Source organism: Phoca vitulina, unplaced genomic scaffold (genome assembly GCF_004348235.1).
Source record: "Phoca vitulina isolate PV1807 unplaced genomic scaffold, GSC_HSeal_1.0 scaffold67, whole genome shotgun sequence".
Taxonomy (NCBI): domain Eukaryota; kingdom Metazoa; phylum Chordata; class Mammalia; order Carnivora; family Phocidae; genus Phoca; species Phoca vitulina.
This window is the reverse complement of record NW_022589770.1, coordinates 5,451,815-5,472,892: the sequence shown is the minus strand read 5'-3', so window position 1 is coordinate 5,472,892 and position 21,078 is coordinate 5,451,815. Positions and strand designations below refer to the sequence as shown.

Sequence of the window (21,078 nt, the reverse complement as noted above, 5' to 3'; positions counted from 1 at the left end):
CTGATTTTATAGGTAAATAGTGACTTAAAGAAGTGACAGAAGAATCATAATAAGAACTAACATTTACTAAGTGCTTACTAAAGGCTAGGCAGTGTTCAAAGTACTTCACATATATTATCTTTGTTTAATTCCTGCAACGGATTTTAGGAGGTAGAGAGTGATTTTACAGGTTTGGAAAATGAGGTGCAAAGAGGTTAAGGAACTTGCCCAAGGTCAGCTTGACTCTGGAGTAACCTAGTTTTGCCTGACTCCAGGACCCACGCGCTTAACCCCACTACATTATACTGCTTCACCTCACACCAAAATCTTATACTCCTTGCAATTACTTCACTATCCCCTCGGGGTCATTTTCTTACAGCACATGAACCCTTAACAATTTTCTTTATGGTTCCGGACAGCAATTGATGACTGTTGCCCGAGTTAAAGTTTCACTGGAGGGAAAGTTCCCTCAAAGAAGTAGCTGTTACTTTAAGAGCAGATAATTAAGGCAGATGCCCTGTCTAACCACATCTTACTGTTCCAACTTATCACACTAGCAGCACAATTTTTTTTTTCCATGCAGTACGTGCCCTCTTTAATACCCATCACCAGGCTAACCCATCCTCCCACCCCCCTTCCCTCTAGAACCCTCCGTTTGTTTTTCAGAGTCCATCGTCTCTCATGGTTCGTCTCCCCCTCCGATTGCCCCCCTTCGCTCTTCCCCTCCTAGCAGCACAATTTAAAGGCCTCAAGGCAAACAGGCCTCCTTGAAATTCCAGTCTATTAAATCAGTAAAATATGTGTTGATTCTGTTTATAGCATTGTGCTTCCTCCACTCTGCAATTTTTTTCTAAAATGCAATCTAAATCACAGAATGTATGGTTTAGGAGGGACTTTAGACATCAAATAGTCCATATCCTTCATTTTTTTTAATCAGTGTATTTGCTTCTTTGAAAATAACCCCCTTTTATGTATATAAAAGAAATACATGCTCATTAAAGGATAAAAGTACAGAAACACAAAGAAAAGGAAAAAATACACTTTCCCAACACCCAAAGAAAACATCCTTAGGTTTTCAAATGTATATGTATGTATACACAATTTTTAAACTTAATTAAAATCATACTATAAAAAGTGTGGACCATCTTTTCCTATTAACACAACATTCTAGTTTAAGCATTTTCCATATTCGTAAACATTCCTTGGGATCTTACTTTTCATTTGTGCTCTCCATCCAAGACATGCATATACTATGATTTCTACCTGTCATTTCTTGTTATGTTGAAGTACTTACCATGTCAGCAGACTGTGATGAAAACTCCTTAATTATACAATAGTTTATTTTTCTAGTTCTTTCCTTTTGATAGTTTTCTAGCAGTGGAATTATAAGATCAAAGGGTATCAATTTATTTTCAGGCTCCTCATATGCATGCTTTCTAGAAAGATGGCGCTAATTTGACATCCTTACCAGTCTTGCTCACATTCCATATCATCCCTTTAATCTTTACTCACTTCCCAAGTGAAAAGTATCCTATCACTATTTTAACTTGCATTCCTTTGTTTACTTGAGATTTAGCTTTTTATTTATTTTTAATGTCCATTAACCAGGTGTATTTTCTCTTTTAGAAGCCCCTTCATTTTACAGAAGAAAGAAAGTCCTGTGGCAGTTAAGTGACTTTACTAACACTGAAATAAATTTCTAGGCACAAGATGGAGCCACTCCTGCCCAGGATGCCACATCCACAAACTGAAACTTAGATAATTTTCATGTCCCCGTAAATGCTCTGCTTGACCAGAAACGCAGTCTATTCAATCAGCCAATCCCCAAACGCCAAGCCAGCTCTGAGCCTTCTCACCCTAAACAAGGTTACTATGTGGCCCTAACCAGTCAGATATTCTCTAGTTGTTTCTTCCTTGTTTTTTATTCTTTATCCTATAAAAGTTTCTTGCCTTCTGCCCCATTTTACAGTTCTCTGAGACAGTCCATCTCATAAAGTGTTAAATAAAGTTTGCTTGCATCACCTAAATTGTCTCCTTTAATCAGCTTCTCAGCACCAAGATTACCCGGGTATCTGGAGATGAAGCCTGGTTTGGAAACTTCGTTCTCCTAACACCCAAACCACGGCAAAGTCCACTATCCCTGTAGCTCACTTAAATCACAGATGCTTAGTCCAGAAACAATCCTTTCAGTACTGTCTTCCCCCCTTTCAGCAAGTCCTGACAGACTCCCAGAACTATGGAGAGAAAGCCTCCCCTCGGGCTACGCTGTCAACACCAAGGTTGCAAAGATGGATCTTTGATCACCACACAGACTCATTAGAAGGTTTCCATTCTCAGATTTTTCAACGGTTCAATGTTTATCCCACTGATAAAGGCCACATTTTGCAAACTGTTTCTTAAAATACACATTTTTGAGGATGTTAAAAATTTTTCACACAAAAAGAGTCTTCTATATCCAAATATATCCGGAGCACAGAATGCTAAAGTTTGTTTTGATTTTTTTTGTTGTTTTAAGATTCACAATGCAATATGAGCTTATCAGAGGCTCTAAGAAGTACTGAGGAAAGAAAAAACTTCCAGCCGGAAGTTTGCAAACTTAGAGAAAACCCTCCCCACCCCCATACAAATTCGAGGTTCTTTGAGAAATCACTCAAGAAACACTAGGTTAGAGAATTAAAAATGACTGAAATATAGAATGGCCACATGGTATCACTGAAATTTCTGGCCACACCTGATTTGTAAATCCATACTTAATGAATCTACATCAGAAATCCAAATTCAAGGCCACTCTTTGGAAACCAGACATCTGGCCTTTCTCTACAAAGACCTTCCACTAAAACTACCTTCAAAGGTAGAGAAAACGGGTGTCAGAGGGGGAAAAGATTTTGTGCCCTCGATTTACAGTTGTTTTTAATGACTGCTGGAGTTTCTTAAACCATCAAAGGCATTTCCTTGAAGATTAGGAAGTGGCCATAATTTACATTCACTTTGCTTTTAGCCAGAGGGTTGTATCAAACAAATTTTCACAACAGCTTGTTTTAATTGAGTAACTGAAACAGGATGAAAAACATTCACATTCACTATGGTTGACTACACCTGGGACTTAACCATGTGTACACACCCAAACTTACACTTAGGACCTTCCCAATCAGAGTCACCCTAATGAAATTGGTTTTCCTCTTCTTGAGTGAATTCTGCATCTTTTAATTCACCAAACACCAAGTTGTCCAGAAGTGAGATTCTGTTTAAATTCACATGAAATCATGTTCAGAAGTTCATCATCCGGAAACAATTCCCTTTTTAAAATACATCCTGGTTCTCTGTTTGAATAGGACAAATTCATCTGTTCTTTAAGATACAACCAATTGTTGGGGCGCCTGGGTGGCTCAGTCATTAAGCAGCTGCCTTCAGCTCAGGTCATGATCCCAGGATCCTGGGATCGAGCCCCGCATCGGGCTCCCTGCTCAGCGGGAAGCCTGCTTCTCCCTCTCCCACTCCCCCTGCTTGTGTTCCCTCTCTCACTGTGTCTCTCGCTGTCAAATAAACAAATAAAATCTTAAAAAAAAAAAAAAAGATACAAGCAATTGTAGAATACCCACTTCGTGACAAGGGCTGTAATAAGAGCAAGGATAAAAAAAACAAAAAAAAAAAAAAAAAAAAAAAAAAAACTCTTGCTCATAGAGAGTTTATAGTGTAATGGAGAAGGACAAACACATAAACTCTGAATTCAAAAAGAGTGGTAAGTGTTCTAATGGTGGAATGCATTGCATGCTACAGGAATAAATAGAAGGACAGCATTTGACTCAGACTGGGCATAGGGTAAGTCTCCTACAAGGGGAGAGAGCTAAATTAGAACAAACAGGATTTATTTAGAAAGGTGAAAGGGGCATGTTTGAAGGTGAAGAGAAGAATGTGGCAGTCAGAGAATCAACAGGTAGATGTTACATCAGAAGCACAGTATTTGTGTAAATGAGTGGAGAGGCAGCTGACTTGTAACAGTTCACTAAGGTATAACTCCCACCTTTGAGAAATTGAGGTCTGCGGGAGAGAGATCTATAATAAAGTACTTTATAATACAAAATGGCATTGCTACCATAGCATATGAGCAAAATGCTCTAAGGAGTTCATCAAACTCAGCAATTTACACTTATTCGAGATGAAATACTTCGTGGTGAAAAGGACTGCTCAACATTCAGAAAACTACCCAGCGCGGTGCCCGGGTGGCGCAGTTGGTTAAGGGTCTGACTCTTAATTTCAGCTCAGATCATGATCTGAGGGTCGTGGGATCAAGTCCCGTGTCTGGCTCCACACTCAGTGCACAGTCTGCTTGAGATTCTCTCTCCTTCTCCCTCTGCCCCGTCCCCACTGCTCGCTCTCTCTCTCTCTCTCTCTCTCAAATAAGTAAATCTTAAAACAAACAAAAACCACCCAGGATTGCCCCTTGAGCTATACGACAATAACCTTGACCATCTTACTTGCATGTCATAACTAATGATAAAATCCAAACTCACAGATGTCTGGGCAGAAAAGAGGCCAACCATCACAAACAGTCCTGTTAAAAGATCTGCTGAAATGGAAATGCTTTTTTTTTTTAAGGCAATATTTTTAAGGAAATAAGTATGAGTTTGGAAAATACTTTATGAACAAAGATATTCATTGCTCCAAACTGGGAAACCCAAATCTCTAACAATAAGGAAACCTATAGTACATCTGAAATTTTTAAAAATAACATTTTCCCAATTTTTAAAGTAGTATAAATTCATTGTAGAAAATTTGAGAAATAAACAATTATAAAGAAGAAAATAAAAACTATCCAAAATTCTAATATGCAGAGATAATTATGGTTAATATTCGGTCTGCTTTCTTCTAGGAATAGTTACAGGTTTTTTTTTTAATTTAAATTCAATTAATTAACATATAGTGTATTATTAGTTTCAGAGGTAGAGGTCAGTGATTCATCAGTCTTATATAACACCCAGTGCTCATTACATCACATGCCCTCCTTAATGCCCTTCACCCAGTTACCGCATCTCCCAAACCCCCTCCCCTCCAGCAACCCTGTTTGTTTCCTGTAATTAAGTCTCTTATGGTTTATCTCCCTCTCTGATTTCATCTTGTTTTATTTTTCCCTCTATTCCCCTATGTTCCTCTGTTTTGTTTCTTAAATTCCACATGAATGAAATCATATGATAATTGTCTTTCTCTGATTGACTTATTTCACTTAGCATAATACCCTCTAGTTCCATCCACATCATTGCAAACGACAAGATTCATTTTTTTGATGGCTGAGCAGTATTCCATTGTATATATATACCACATCTTTATCCAGTCATCTGTCGATGGACATCTAGGTTCTTTCCATAGTTCGGCTATTGTGGACATTGCTGCTATAAACATTGGGGTGCAGGTGCCCCTCTGGAGCACTACATTTGTATCTTTGGGGTAACACCAGTTAGCCATTCTAACAGGTGTGAAGTGGTATCTCATTGTCGTTTTGATTTGTATTGGAAATGCTTTTGATGACTTAAGAAACTAGGTGGCAAACGATAAAAAAAAATGTAATGTTCTTTGAGACTAAAGTCACAGTACATCAAAAGTCACAGAATTCTAGGGTTGGAAGGAGCGTCTCCTCCAAATTTTACTCAAACCAACATTCTCATCAGGTGTTATGCATTTACTTTGCATCCAGCCCTGTTTCACAACCACCCATGAAGCAGATTCTATTCTAAGGATTCTGATTCTAAGGTAAAGTCATTTGTCCAAGGCAAATGCTAATAAATGATTGAGCTGACATTCCAACCCCAGTGGACAGCCTCCAAAGCCCATGTTTCTGAACCCCATGCTCTGCACACCACAGCACACACACAGAGGTCAAGGTGAGGAAGCAGCGGCCCTAAGGGGCTAAGTGATTTGCCAAAGATTAAAGAACTGGTTGGCCGGCTGCTCTATTCACTTACGCAAACAGAACATGGAAAGCATCAAATTCTGGGATATAGTAAAGTCAAAAAAACTACAAGTCATATACATGGATCCTGGCAGTGAGGAGACGCAGACACTCGTGTGAGAGTACTTCTCCTGGGAGCGGGCCTTCCAGCACATGGGCAAAGCCCTCAGTCAGGGCAAGATCTGCCAAGTGAACATCTCATGCCCTCGCCTAGCTGCCTGTACCTGCCCTTCAGGGAGATGGGGGTCATTACAAGAAAACGAACATTGAACCCTTCAAAAAAAAAATGGCAACTCTTAAAACCAACAAATAAACTTAACAGATCTTAGCACAATTCTGAGGTTCAGCCGTGACCTGCACATCACTTTATTTTACAAATATTTATTTGTTTTACAAATGTTTGTTTTTTAGAAATAATTTTGTAAATATAGTACAAGAGAAGGAGGAGGAGGAAGGGGGTGGGGAGGGCTTAATGTTCTGCTCTAGGATTACAGCTGAAGTGAAAGGAAATGCAATAGTAATAAGCAGAGAGGCCAGACTATAAATCAGATTTCTCCCGGATCCACTATTTCCTTGAAAAAGGTCCTTATTCTTCCTTGGCCTCTGTTTCCTCACCTACACAATAAGTGATACCTTTCAGGGCCATTAAAATAGTTAAATGTGACAATGTATGTAAATGTATTATGGCCCAATCGAAGTCCCCAGTGCGCAGGCGTGCGCACACACACCCACAGACAGAGCAAGGCACCAGGAAACTCAGTCCCCTTTCTGGTCCAGGCCAATCAGAGTTACCAATGTAATGGATACAGGTCATTAAACATTCATCAAAACGCACAGAACGTACAACATCACAAGTGAACCCAAATGAAACTATGGGCTTTAGATAATCATAACTGGTTCATCAATTGTAATAATCATAACTGGTTCATCAATTGTAGTACACTATACTAATACAAGATGTTAGTAGCTGGGGAAACTGGGGGGGTGGTATATGTGAGAACTCTATTCAATTCTTCTATAAACAGAAATCTGCTCAGAAACTAAAGTTTATCAATTAAAAAAAATTATTAGTTAAGCCATACTTTGACATGTTCCGTGATTTAGGTTGAATTGACTCTCTGGTAACACCCAACAGAGCTAGAAAATTTTCTATAGAGCAGTGCAGGGCCACAGGCAACAAAAAAGAAGCAAGGCAAACCAGAGTGACTTCTGACTGCTCCCACTTCCTGGTGTTCAGAACTGAGCGTGATTTTATCCGCGCTGTAGAGCTCTGTCCTTCCTCACGATCTGCATTCATCCAGCTACTCTGGCACCAGCAGGGCTTACTGGCCACAGGACCCTCCCGCACTGAGGCCCCCAATGTGAACCCAGTGCCAGCATTAGGTCTCCTGCAAACGCATGGGTCACCGACGCCTCTGTGGTCCGCTGAGCTTAATTGCATTAAGAAGAGTGGAAACTTAATCTGCTTACTTTGGCAGAATTGGGGGTGGGCTGTGGTGAGTGGGAGGGTGGGACACTGCTCTCAGGCAATGAGATTAAAAATGCTTCAGTCCTAGTTCAAGAACAAAATCTCCGTAAACATCACAGGCTGCAAAAAAAAAAGAACCTGAATGTCTGATTAGATGACTTATTGTTGAATCCATGTGTACACAAGAATATGGCAACATATAAGAATGGCCTCATATAACATTACAAACCCCACCAAGTCAGAGAAGTGTTTTAAAAGAGAGACAGGGGCACCTGGGTGGCTCAGTCAACTAAGCGGCCAACTCTTGGTTTCGGCTCAGGTCATGATCTCGGGATCCTGAGATCGAGCCCCACCAGCGGCCTCCACCCTCAGCACAGAGTCTGCTTCTCTCCCTCTCTCTCTTCCTCTGCCCTCCCCCTGCTCACACTCTCTCTCTCTCAAATAAATAAATAAATAAATAAATAAAATCTTTAAAAAGAGAGACAAATACGGCACACACAAGTGGTCTTGGCTTAAACACTTAGAGTCTCCAAGACACAAACAGACTTTTTAAAAAGTGAGTTTGCAAATCACTTGCGTAGAAGTGAGAACGTCTTTGCCCCAGGCGGAGCGTCCAGACCAGCTGACAAAGGCAGCCCGCACTGTGACGTCACTGAGCACTACATAAACTCAACACGGTGGAAGAGACTTCTGGGGAAACCACACTAACACACCTGTCCTTCAAAGTATGAATGTGAATGTATAGGTCCAGAGGTATTATTTTATTTCCTGCTGCTGTAGTAATGGCCTCAGAATTCTGAAGATCAGTTAACTAACACCAAGCAGAGGCCTTGATATGGTGGCATGGTCTTTATGGGTTGAATTTTGTTCCTGGGTTCTATACCCCAGAATACGCCTGGTTCTCTTTTGACCTAACCACTGCCTTTTTCTCTTTTATTCGCTCTTCCTTCTCTTTCTACCTTTTTTTTTTTTCTTCTCTGGGTCACACTGCACTGCTAAAAATACGGCATTTCTTAAAATTGTAACCTCAGCTAGCTTCTCACTCCATATCCACTCCCACAGCCTTTGGCCAACACCTCTAGGCTTATGTGTTCCCAAACCACAGCCCTACCCTGTCCCATAGCCTCCAGTCACACGGTCACAATGACCTGCTGGACCCTCCCCACCTCTATACCCCTGTTCATGTCTGCCCCCTGCCTGGAATGTCCTTGCTTCCATCCTTATTAAAATCCATGTATTAAGGCCTCGCGAAATGCTTCCTTCAAGATGTCCTAAGACATAATCATTCCATTTGGCAAGATTTCCTTCCCACTACTGCAGAAGAGTCACATTTTATTTAAACCCATCACAGGGCATTTATCACATCCTACCTGATGGTGTAGCTATTTATCTATGTGTTTTGAAGGCAGGAGGACAAACTGGCTATTGCATGTGATAGGCATTCAACACATGTCTCGGTAAATGAAATCAGCAAATACAGTTGAACCGTGCCTTCACACACTGACATCTTTGAACTCTTCTCATTTAAACTTGAACTTTTCTGTGAGTCTCGGTTATAGAGATGTTGTGTCTAGTTTCCTCTCTAAAAAGAAAATAAAAAGAGGTTGGGGCAACCTTTCTTTTAAGAGCAAAAGGAAACAGTCAACAAAACAAAGAGGCAACCCACAGAATGGGAGAAGATATTTGCAAATGATACCACAGACAAAGCACTGATTTCCAAGATCTATAAAGAACTTCTAAAGCTCAACACCCAAAAAACAAGTAAGTCAAAAAATGGGCAGAAGACATGAACAGACACTTCTCCAAAGAAGACATACAAATGGCTAAAAGACACATGAAAAAATGTTCATCATCATTAGCCATCAGGGAAATTCAAATCAAAATCACATTGAGATACCACCTTACACCAGTTAGAATGGCAAAAATTGACAGGGCAAGAAATAACAAATGTTGGAGAGGTTGTGGAGAAAGGGGATCCCTCTTACACTGTTGGTGGGAATGCAAGTTGGTACAGCCACTTTGGAAAACAGTGTGGAGGTGCCTCAGAAAATTAAAAATAGAGCTACCCTATGACCCAGCAATTGCACTCCTGGGTATTTACCCCAAAGACACAGATGTAGTGAAAAGAAGGGCCATATGCACCCCAATGTTCATAGCAGCAATGTCCGCAATAGCCAAACTGTGGAAAGAGCCGAGATGCCCTTCAACAGATGAATGGATAAAGATGTGGTCCATATACACAAAGGAATACTACTCAGCCATCAGAAAGGATGAATACCCAACTTTTCCATCAACATGGATGGGACTGGAGGAGATTATGCTAAGTGAAATAAGTCAAGCAGAGAAAGTCAATTATCATATGGTTTCACTTATTTGTGGAACATAAGGAATAACATGGAGGACATTAGGAGAAGGAAGGGAAAAATGAAGGGGGGTGGAATCGGAGGGGGAGATGAACCATGAGAGACTATGGACTCTGAGAAACAAACAGAGTTTTAGAGGGGAGGGGGGTGGGAGGATGGGTTAGCCCGGTGATGGGTATTAAGGAGGGCACGTACTGCATGGAGCACTGGGTGTTATAAGAAAACTAGGAATCATGGATCACTATATCAAAAACTAATGATGTTTTGTATGGTGACTAACATAACATAATAAAATAAAATTTAAAAAAAAGAGAAAGAGCAATATCTTGAGAGGTGCCCATAGCTCCATTTTTGGCCTCCTCTGGTTAAATAATTTTCCAAATTCCTAAGCAAAGATACAGAAGACAAGCTTATCCAATTCACAAACAGCACAAATCCAAAAAAGTTAACTGTTATCACTGAGGACACAATCGAGATCCACGGTCTCAATAATAGGAGGCTGGAATAATGGACTGAAGCCAGTATGTTTGTTCACTTTCTGCAGTACAAATGTAAAACTACATTCCCAAAAAATCGACTGCATACGAATGGGAAAGTGCAGACCTACTTTGGCAGTAATTTATGAAAAAAATAGTCTGTCTTCAAACTATTTGAAAGAGGAGTAACTTTACTCTCTGGATTCAGGGTGCAGATCCAGGGAGGATAGGCGGAATTGCACCCTACTTTTATTTTTTTTTTTTTTAAGATTTATTTACTTATTTGAGAGAGAGAGAGCATGAGCAGGAGGGGCAGGGGAAGAGGGAGAGAATCTCAAGCAGACTCCGTGTTGAGCGTGGAGCCCCACATAGGACCCTGTCTCATGACCCTGAGATCACAACCCGAGATGAAACCAAGAATCAGACCTTCAACCAACTGTGCCACCCAGGTGCCCAGCACCCTACTTTTAGAAAGAACTTTCCTTCAGAGTTGTCCAATTACGGCAAGAGCGGAGATGTAGACAGAGGAAGGGATTCTGGTCCCAGAGAGGGAGTGTGGATTCGGTGCTTTCTGGGGTCCCTTTCAACTGTGAGACCTGATTTCCCTGCATGATTGTCCCCTGCCCATCTCCCCAGCCCCTTCTCACAGGACTCTCCTCCTTGCCCCTGACAAGCTAGTCACACAGTTCTTCTTCCCTTCTTAAACTCACCACACTGCCCACTCTGAGAGGGCATCCGTGCTGTTCCATCTGCCGTGAATGCCCTTCACCCACTTCTACCAAATTTCCGTTTGCCTGGCTAACTTCTTTTTTTTTTTTTTTAAGATTTTATTTATTTACGAGAGAGAGAGCGCGCGCGCACACAAGTAGGGGGAGCGGCAGGCAGAGGGAGAAGCAGACTCCCTGCTCAGCAGGGAGCCCAACACGGGACTCAATCCCAGGACCCTGGGACCACGACCCAGGCCAAAGGCAGACGCTTAACCGACTGAGCCACCCAGGCATCCCTGCCTGGCTAACTTCTATCCATCCGTCAGGTCTCAACCTCCCAGACTGGTATTATCTGCTTGCATGGAATCCTGCAATACCCTCACCACGTGTGGCATTTCATTGTTTATTTGCAGTCATTTTATTAAAAGTTGACCTTTTTACCCTAGTCTGTAAGCTTCTTGAAGATAACAACCATGACTGTTCTGCTCACTCAAGTCCCTCCTGTCCTGGTCATCTTCTCTGGCCCAGAGCAGATTAGTAAATATTAGTTGAGTGACTGACTTATCACAGTGCAAACACCGGACCTATAAGAAAACACTGGTGGAAGAGAGAGAAAGACCAGGGGGGAGCACCGCATGTTTGAATGGCTAAGGCTTGTCATTTTCTTTTTGGTGATAGTTCACAAGCTGCCGGTGGTACATGCCCGAGTTTCAAATTCTCAAACATTTCCCCCTGAAGTGGGGCCCCTGGCTACAATGGAGCAAAATCCTTCCCTCCAAAAAAAATAAAATAAAATGATTTCTTTCCTGATGTATTTATATCTGAAACAGCTATAAAAGTCTTCAATTCTGGAGGGTCAGGAAGAAATGAGGGCAGAATGATTTTCACAGTGCCCTTGCTCTCTCTGTACTAACCACTTTGATGGTCCAGGAGCTCATGGGTCTGCTCATGGGTCCACCCATGGGTCCCACCGAGTGGACCAAGGGCAGAGAAGTGGCGGGCTAACATCTATTCTGCCCCGTCAATGAAATCTGGAAGAAAGCTTGATTTCCCGTTTTTTTCTTTTTACCTAGGGATTGAATGGCTTGCCACATGTATGATTCTTTCCAGCCTTCACACCCGTGTTAGCCCTTTTCCAGAGAAGAAATACTCACTGAGCACTTATCATACATCATGGACCATGCCAGGTGCTTTTCAAATGTCCTTTAGCCTTCATGAACATCTGGTAAGTGTCCATACGCTCATGTGACTCAGAGGAAACTGGCTAAGTAACTGGGCCAGTATCACAGAACCAAAGAATACTGCAGCCCAGAATTGGAACCCAGCTGAAATTTATTCAAAGATCATTCTTTTTTTATTTTTTTCTATCACACCACTTCCATTTAATATTTGAGCTCTCCTATTAATTCTACTTTCTGGTTTCAAAACAATCACTAATGCTTATTGGATGAAATAGAATTATCTCACCATGTTATAACAAAGAGGAAGATTTACATAAAACAGAATTAGAGTACTGCTCTTGTGTGTTGCTATGTTGCCTTTCCCAGGAGGAAAATCACTTTAACAGGAGAAACAAATCTGGGCTACGGAAGAGATTTGATAGGAAACACCCAACAACTTTTAAACATGTGGATGAATTCTCATCTGGGAATGTCAGTCCTTTCTGAAATTCTCCTAACTTCACAATGGTTTTGGCTTATAACTGACCAAATGAAGAATTTTTGTGCCAACAGGAAATGTAGACCCTGGAATGAAAACGGCATCGAGTGCGACCTCACGAGATCAAGTCCAGGCTCATTTTTGTACGAAGAATATAGGGAGCATTTGTAAGCCCTGAGCAGCTGATAACACTTGACAGAAGGCAGAGATAGGATCCTAGGGATGTGGAAAACCACTGGAAGGACGTGGAGCTCAGTGGGTCCTGGAGTGTTATCTGCCCTGGTCTCTAAAGAAGCCAGATACGAAAGTTTCAAGGATAAAATTGAGAGTGAAGAGTGACATACAATCTTAGAAGCCTTTGCATGAGGCATAAAAGGAGTATTTCTGACATCGTACCAGCAACCTCATAAACAGGGAGGGAGAAAAGTGAAACCGAAGACTATTTTGCCACCTCCTTTAAACCTACTAACAAGAGGCCAAGAACCTTTGGTCAAAAATATCCTAACTTTGCAGTAGCCCCGTACACTGTCCTCCAGCGAGTAGTTTCCCACCCAAACGTAATATCTGCAGACAGCTAGAAGCTTCGTTGGTCAGAAAAGCACTCAGATCACAGCTATATTTTCTTATCTTGATGGCCAAGTCTTAGAACCCTTTGAAATGTTGCAGTCATGGCAGTAAGAGAAACTATAGAAGACAAAATGTGGATTTCATTAGGGAGTTGGTTTTTTTTTCCCAGACCCTCAAAGGTCTCTGTTGGAGCCTCTCACCTGGTAGCACAAAAGCTACTAAACCGCTTGAATGAAAGGGTCAGGTGCAAGCTGTGTAACCATGAAGCCCTGCTAAGCCCTGCTCAGACCACCCAGCTCTCCAAAGGGGGGGAGCAACACCAGATTCAGACAAGATAAGAAGCTGCTGTCCTAGGTTACCCGGCGCAGGGAGACAGCCTTCCAGTGAGTTACAGGAGCCCATTGTGAGGAATGACTGTGTGCTCTGCAAAGGTAGAATTTGTCTAACTCACTCTACCGGTGGTCTTGGTTTCTGAGGAGAGAAAGACAAGTTAAAAGATATTTTTGAAAAATATTTAAAAAAAAAAAAAAAGAAGAAGAAAAGAAAAGCAGGAAGCCAAATCTTTGGGCCTGTTTTCAAAACGCAAATGCTACAAAGCTCCCATTCCCCCCTGTCTGTGTTTAGAAGACTGAGCCATGTCCGCCAATGTCAGAGTATCAGAACTGGAAAGTTGGGGCGCCTGGGTGGCTCAGTCATTAAGCGTCTGCCTTCGGCTCAGGTCATGATCCCAGGGTCCTGGGATCGAGCCCCACGTCGGGCTCCCTGCTCGGCAGGAAGCCTGCTTCTCCGTCTCCCACTGCCCCTGCTTGTGTTCCCTCTCTCGCTGTGTGTCTCTCTGTCAAATAAATAAAATATTAAAAAAAAAAAAAAAAGAACTGGAAAGATACTCAAACTCATTTAACTCAACCCTTTCCTTTTATTGGCGGAGGAAGTGAAGTTTAGAGAGATTAGCTGGCTCACCCAAGATTGGTTAGCAACAGCTAAGACTTGAAACAGCATGAGGACAAGGGCTCTGTCCACACATTGATCTTTCTGGAGTCCCTGGAAAGTAGCACGGAGCCTGGCATGTAGCGGGCACCCACAAACATTTGGAGTGAGGAGAGGGGGAAAAAGGAAGGGACACTGATGACCACATCCTATTTTCTTTTTCCTATAAACATACAATGGCATAAAACATCATCGAGGATGGGGATGGAGACTGAGTTATTACCTTCATATGTTGTCAAATGAGGACCTCAGCATAATGGAGGAATCACTTCCTGTTTCTCCCAATCCCTGTGGGTTGGTCTAATCCAAACTCAGTTTCTAGGAATTGCTCCTGAACAGTCCCAAGAAATAATCCAGCTCAGTTCAGCCCCACTCGGCCTAGCCCATCCCCAGAAGCAGAGTATCCCTGGGAGGCTGATAAAGAATTGAGAACTGCCCTGGGTTGAAAGTTTCTAAGATGAACATTGCTTGGCCACATGCGGTCAGGTCAGACCACACATCCCAACACGTGGAGGTGGGTACGTGGCGTGCGAGCACCTTTGCCCAACTCCCTTCCTCACTCGTGGGAATGGAAAGGTGAAGATGGAAAAAAGAGCAAGGAAATAAAGATGAGGTTGGTGGGAAAGCTGGTCAAAAGCCCTGGTTTATCAGCCAAGCATGCAAAGCCATGTCGCATATAACTTATGTTCAACATCAGCTGAAATTCAAGTTTATCATTTAGATATGAGGTTTCACATTAACCAAGTACGTGACAAGAATTTAATTGCCCAGGACAACATAGAGCAGCGCTTATCCAAATGTGATCTCACCTGCTTCAGAATCACCTGGGTAAATTCTCACCCCCCCCCCGGGCCAAAACCCCCCCGGGGGGGGGGGGGGGGGGCCTAGGCACCTGCCTTTCAGCAAGGACCCAAGTGGTTCCCATTCACACTAAGTTTTGAGAATCCTTGATAGAGAGACCAAGGGTAGTTACCGTTTTCCTAGAATCATACTGAAGGCACTTTTACCAAGTATAGGCAGGGGACTGCAAAGCAATTCTTCAGACTTTAACTAGAGCCAGGAATGGTGCTGTCAGTTTTCTGGAGCAGAAACCTGAAGAGCATTTGGATCACTAGGTCTAGTCGGCGAAGCAGTCGTGAAGAGGTTAATCTCTCCAGCAAGATTCCCAGGCCATAATCTCCAACCAGCCCCCGGAAATGCTCTTTTTAAGCTTTGTAATTCACACCAGGCAACAAGACTAAGCACAAGAGTCCAAAAAAAAAAAAAAGAAAAAGAAAAGCAGAAAGGAAAATTAAATGCCTTGAAAATTACTTCTGTGATCCAAATGAAAACTAAAAGAAACTATTCACTACAGCACCAAAGTCTCTGGACCGAATCTGGGTAATGTGCAAAAAAGAACTTAAACATCAGTCCCAAACTTCAGAACAAAATGATTTCTTTGCCTCTCCAACACTCCTCTCATCCCCATAAAAATAGAAATCATGCTTTTAAAAATATATCTCCAAGTAGAACTAAATCAAAGCCAGGTATCCAAAACTCATCTCATGCAAATTTCTCTCTTTATACCATGAGGAGATTATTCGTCGTGTTAATTTTTTCATCATTTCCCTTTGCCATTTCATGTAGCTGAGAAGAAACATCCTGATCTGGGGTGGTGGTGGTGAGGGTGGATTACAAAATTTACAATGGTGATTTCGTTGGTGAGTGCCATGGGGATGGATTCGGAAGAGAGTTATAAATTGTGTTGCATAATAAAGAGACTCCCATTGTGGGCATATGGGTTTTTAACAGTGCAAAGAGCCACCCTTCTGAGTTGACATGAGAATTAAACTTTTGCAAGCGGACTCTGAAAACCCTTCTTGCGAGGATACTTGAAGTGAACGCTACCACGCAAACCAACCACCTCGGGAGCATTGTGCTAACAGAACATTCGCAGTCAAGATGAGAGGAAGTACATAAAGCAGATACTTACAGGTAGTGGTTTTCCTTTCCAAGCTAAAAAGCTAGAAACTCTGGGCCCCGGGGCAGGCGGGGAAGAGTCACTGACCCGGTAATCTCTGGTTTAAAGGGCTTTGAGAGGAAGGGGGAGGAACAAGATCCCAGGAAAGGAAAGAGAGCTGAAATTCCAGTCTTTCAGGTCAGCTGAGTGTGAGCTTTCTTTGTACTAGAAATCCCTTAACCCACCCAACGGGAAAACATAGACCTGAAGTTCACATACTCACTCCACTGTCCTTGCTGGTCCTGTCCAAGGCGGCGGCGGCGGCTGCTTCGGCTTTGGAAACTTCCCGACTGCCAAGCCTCAGGACTCCCCCTGCGGAGGGCATGATAAAGGATGCGTGCAGAGCTTGCGGGGGAGCCCGACCTCCCTGGCGGAGAGCCAGGGCTCCCCAGCCCCTTCTGCTGGTTGGGCCCGCAGGGACCAAACTGAGCGGTTGTTACTAAGGTCGCTTGCTCGGCTCCCTAGCCTCTCGCCAGCCTCCCCTACCACTATTAGTTCTGTACGAAGTGCTCTGCCGCTGGCTGAGCCGAAGCTGCCGCTCCCGCCCGCCGCACACACGCACACACACGCTTGCACACACGCTCGCACACGGCATGCACACAGTCCCCCAAACACACCGCACACAGGCGCACACGGGCTAGCCACACACAGACCCACACTCACAGGCGTGCACGCGTTCACACGCGCGAGTGTGTGTGCACACTCACACATGCCACACACGCGCGCACGAGCCCCCACCCACAGTCAGCCTCACACACCCACACATGCTCACGAACGCCCGCCGCATGCATACGCACACACTTCTTTCCCCGGACCTTCAAACTCTTCAAACACTTTTCTCTCCCTGAACCTCTTTTCTTCAAACACACGCCTTCCTCCCCGGAAAGGTTTTTATTCAAATTCAGACAAGATGCTCCGCACTCCGCAAGGAGGAGGAAAGGGGAACTGGCCCCTTCGGACTTTTGTCACAGCCTTTAAAGAAAAAGAGGAGCTTCTGTTTGTAAGCCCCACCTTCGTTGTTCAGCCTACAAGGCTTTTCCCGTGTCTGGATGCTTTTTAAAAAGTCACAAAAATTCCCGTCATCTCATCTCATTTACATAGAGTGCATGACCCCGCCCATTGAGACACAGCCCAGGTCATGAAACGGCCCCCGCAGAAATTCATTTCATTAAACTTGTCAGGGTTCAGTGGGCGGGGGAAAGTCTTGCTCCCTAACAACTGCATAATAAAATGCCTTCCTGTATTTCATCTCCACCAGCAAAAAATTAAAAAAAAAAAGTAATGGCATGCCATCTGTCCCAACTTTTAAATTGACCATAAATAGAGAAGTTGAAGTATTATCTCACTTTGGGGAAAATGTTTATATTGAGACATGTCTGGTTGTTCTAAACTTTAGCCAAAAGCACAAGGCCCTGTAAACCCAGTTCCCCCTAGACTGTGGTTCCCCGTCACAAGGTGACAAGCCATAGCCCCTTCCTTGGAAACAATGAGAAGAGAGAAGGAAAGTGAAAAGAAAGGAAAGTGAAAAGAAAGGAAAGTGTATGAGGAAGGAAGGAAGGAGAGAGAGAAAGAAAGAAAAGAAAGAAAGAGAAAGAAAGAAAGAAAGAAAGAAAGAAAGAAAGAAAGAAAGAAAAGAAAGAAAGAAAAGAAAGAAAGGAGAAAGAAAAAGAAAGAATGCAAGAGAGAAAAATTATTTCATTTTACAACATGCTTTACGGATACTTTAGGAAGGAGGGGTACATATACACTTACTCAAAGTCACCAGAACTTTAAAATTTTCAAGAATCTCTCGATTCAGGACACCTGGGTGGCTCAGTCATTTAAGTGTCTGCCTTTAGCTCAGGTCATGATCCCAGGGTCCTGGGATTGAGTCCCACGGGTCTCCTTGCTCAGCAGGGAGACTGCTTCTCCCTCTGCCTGCCACTCCCCCTCCTTGTGCTCTCTCTCTCTCTCTGACAAATGAATAAATAAAATCTTAAAAAAAAAAAAAGAGGAATCTCTAGATTCACCCCATTTGCTCTGATAATTGATGAAACCTCTTGAAGAAACACGAGGCTCTCCATAAGTAAACAAAAATTGTTTGCTAAACAATTATTAGTAAACAAAATATAGTGACAATGTATGACTCGTGTACTAATCTCGAAAGGGCAAAAAATGAAGCTTTAATGATAACAGTTAGGAATCACAGTGTGATAGATGATTTTTGTTCTCAGACTGAATTTAAAAATTTACCAGGCTTGTGAATATCTTAACCACAAAGAAATGAAGATGATCGTAAATACTACTAGTTGAGATCCGAAATCCATTTGATAAAGGAATGATAGTAGGTAGTTGCGTCGATATGCTTCTCTTAACATCTGGGTTAAATAAAGTTTATGGATTAGTCAAGAAACAGAAATAAATGTTTTACATCACTTCTATGGGGGGAAAAATACATTCAGCATTCTAAGCAAAAAATAACAAACAAAGTTAAATTGAAACGTATTTCAGAATGTCTGCAGGAAATGTAATTTTCTTTAAGTTAATCAGTATATGTATGATGCTGGGCCTAATGTTCTGCTGAACATATTCTAGAATAGACAGACATAGAGTTCGGCTAGCCAAAATATCTTGAAATCTGAAGTACCTGCTTATACAAATAAGTCTTGCTCTCTTAAATTTCCCACAAATGGATAGGGGCTGTTAAAATAATACAATTATCAACTTCAATAAAGTACTCCTTGAAAAGCTGAAATGCAAAGCCAAATGTTTAAAAAGAACAAGCAAAGGAACAACAAAGAATCTCTCCCCTAAAAGCATGTGATATTGTGCTGGAACAAAATGCATTTTAAAGAAATCATTCTATTTCTAACCTTAGGGTTGGAGTGATGTATAAAACATAAAATATTTTGGAGGTTAGCATTCCCTTTTGGATTGTAACATGTATAATTTTTGCTGAACTGTTACAGAATATAGCAGTCTCTGAGAAGCAAAGCCAACATCCTCACCAACAACTCCCATAAGCGAATTAGGAGTGTGCCTATTAAAGATTGCTGATGGCACCGAGCACATTGCCCTGTGAAAATGGTTTTCCCCTGAGTCTATAAAACCTGATGACTACAGGGAGCAACGCTGCAACAAGGAGTGGAAGAGTCACACTCTAAATAGATCAACTTAAAATAAAACAAAAAAGTAAGTAAAATAAAAGCAAAATAAAATACCCTGTACAGCAGAAAAGAACAGAAACACAACCCAGCAAGAATGTTGGAGGCAGAGGCTTGCTGAGTTCAGGGTTGGGAGTGACAGGGTGGCTAGGGAATGAAACAAACCCCTCCCACCACCACCCCACCCCCGCCCCACAGCAAGACAGGAAGAAGAGGGGTGTGCTCTGCTCAAAATCAGAAGAGTGTAGATGGATATCACTCTTAAACGTAAGTGCAAAATCCTAACTAACATATTTACAAATCTAATCTATTTTGAAAGACACTATAACCAATATGGTTTATTTCAGGATGGCAAGGATGGTTCAAAATGAACACATCCAGCAGTTCCGTATTTTAAAGGAGAAAAAAAAAGCCACACAATTGTCTTAATAAATGCAGAAGAGTGCTATTCAGTAAAATTCAATACTCATTCTCTAAAAACAACAACAACAACAAAACATTATTAGCCAACTAGGAATAGAAGTCTTTTTACATGATCAGGGACATCTATCAGAAATCTTATGCTTAATGGTAAAATTTTAGTAACCACTAAAGAAGGAACAGGACAAAAATGCCTGCTACATTCCCCACAATTCAACATTGAATAGGAGATCCTAGCCAATACAATAAGTCAAGAATAAAAAATAAGGCATGAGGATTGGAAAGGAAGAAAATAACCCTATTATTTGTAAAAGATACGAGTCTCTCTCTAAAATATATTTTAAAAATCTTCTCGGGGCGCCTGGGTGGCTCAGTCGTTAAGCGGCTGCCTTCGGCTCAGGTCATGATCCCGGGGCCCTGGGATCGAGCCCCACATTGGGCCCCCTGCTTGGTGGGGAAGTCTGCTTCTCCCTCTCCCACTCCCCCTGCTTGTGTTCCCTCTCTTGCTGTCTCTCTCTGTGAAATAAATAAATAAAATCTTTAAAAAAATAAAAATAAATAAAAATAAAAATCTTCTCAATGAGGATGCTAAAGAAGGTGCTCCTGATGGGAGAGACACAGAACGGACAGACTTTCCCAAAACACCCACTAAGTAATACACTTGTTAACGAAGGAATCCTTCTCCCAGCACTTTATGTCAGGAGCCAATGGTCCAGCTGGAGATCTGAAAGAATTAATGACTTGGGTCCTTTTCATTTTATGATGGCTGATACTCAAATCATGTGCTTCACTGAATCTATTAGAGCAAATGTTTCCCATCCTCCATTTCAAGGCTATTGCTTGTGGAAATGGGAACTTCAGACTAAAAATTCTACTTATCACATTATCATGTCCACATTTGTCCATTAACTTCCAGCAGGAAATCAGAATAAACTGACTCATTCCATTCCACTGTGCCTTCACAATTGAAAATTAAATAGGCAATGCATTTTTCTCGATAATTAACTTGAACACAGCTTCAAATACTAGCATTAAAGTAAACAGACATTAGGATTTCTGTACACACATTAAAAACATGAAAAAATCATCAGGAATCCTTTTTATGTCCATCTTTTATAGGACAAGCGAAAAAGCACCAAAGGCAACATAAACAACTTAATTTTACGATGTTTTGCATTTCAGCTGAGATTTGGGAGTGATTTGGTCTTTCAAAGCTTAGCACCAGGAACAATTTCATCTTTCCAAGCATAACATAAGGAGTTGGGAGTTTTCACTTATTGACTCTGGAAAAATATCCTAATTCCAGCTCCCTCAAAAGATGATGAATTTTATATCATAAAGAATCAAAATAAAAACAGTTGTTACA

At 41.9% G+C, this 21,078-nt stretch overlaps 1 protein-coding gene across 8 annotated transcripts in view; it reads right to left on the bottom strand.

Annotated features, from left to right (window-relative positions):
• The window catches only part of FREM1 (FRAS1 related extracellular matrix 1), a 143,067-nt gene extending 125,432 nt beyond the window's left edge, over nucleotides 1-17,635 (bottom strand). For 4 of the 8 annotated variants that reach the window (XM_032392479.1, XM_032392480.1, XM_032392481.1 and 1 more), the window contains exon 1: nucleotides 16,373-16,750. The gene's annotated coding sequence lies outside the window, so the exon portion shown is untranslated. Of the gene's footprint in view, nucleotides 1-16,368; nucleotides 16,751-16,812; nucleotides 16,835-16,964; nucleotides 17,122-17,160 lie in introns of those variants that run through there. The other 4 variants (XM_032392475.1, XM_032392474.1, XM_032392477.1 and 1 more) reach the window with 4 other exon arrangements.
• Nucleotides 17,636-21,078: the final 3,443 nt, after the last annotated feature.